Below are 1,118 nucleotides of genomic sequence, written 5' to 3' on the forward strand. Positions count from 1 at the left end.
GTGTATGCGCGAGCGTGAGCGCGAGCGTGTGTGCCGCCTACCGTGACTCTTTGGTTGATAGAGTTTATAAAATCCCTAGATCAAGGGTTCGATCGCGCCTATGTACGAAATGAAATCTTAGGCACATGAGGTTGATCGGGAGGCTTGTCTAATAGCTTATGACGAATCTTTGAATATATATATATATATATTAACATAGGGGTTTTCTTCCCTCTTTCCTTTTTGTCCTCCTTTTCTTTTCTCACCTTTCTTTTTCTCCCCATCACCTTTTCTTCCTAAACATTTTCTAAATTTAAATCATTTCCTAAAATATGAAATATGATTTTATTTTCTTCCCTATTTAAAAGTCTTGCCTAAATTCTGAAATATGATATTATTCATTTTCTATTTTAATCTTTCCTAAAATTGAGTAAAGTCTTTTATAATAATAGTTTTTGTGTCTAGGGTAAGGGACTTGATTTTGAAATCCTTATTTCAGTTTTACTGACTATTTTCACTTCTAAGGGCTGAATCCAATGACGAGGAAGGAGCTCCGGCTGTAACCCGTCCGAGGTGGTGTTTATCTTCACTGTTCTTGTTACTGCTCGCTGTCCCGCAGTCCACCAACATTCCAGCCACCCTCTAGCACCTCCGTCCACCTGCCTACCATCCAAACAGCCGCCCGACCTGCTCTGCTGCCCTCCCAGATTCTCCAGTTCATTCCAGCAGCATCCCTGCAGATTGTTGCAGACCCAGCTGCCCATCCAGCCCACTTTCCTGAAGCATCAGCCCCTGTTGTTAATCCAGACCTCCGCCGGTCATTCCTGCAGCCTCTCTGCAGGCTATCGCATCCCTTGCTGCTCATCCAGTCCGCTGTCCTGCAGGTTGCAGCCCCATTGCTTTCCTTACAGCACCACACCGGCAGCTTCCCTGCCATCCTGCCATCTGCCACCTCCCTCCCAGCAGGCCGCAAACCTCCCCCAGCCCTTTCTCAGCGCCAAACACCACTCCATACTCCCTCCTCGCCGAGCTTGTTGTGCTTTCGTTTGTTGAGCCTTTATCTATGATGTTTTTTTTATATTTTGACTTACGCATTGTCTTTCTTTCTTTTCAGTCATCATTGTAACCGTGTTTAAGTC

Source organism: Phalaenopsis equestris, unplaced genomic scaffold, assembly GCF_001263595.1.
Source record: "Phalaenopsis equestris unplaced genomic scaffold, ASM126359v1 Scaffold000001, whole genome shotgun sequence".
Lineage (NCBI taxonomy): Eukaryota > Viridiplantae > Streptophyta > Magnoliopsida > Asparagales > Orchidaceae > Phalaenopsis > Phalaenopsis equestris.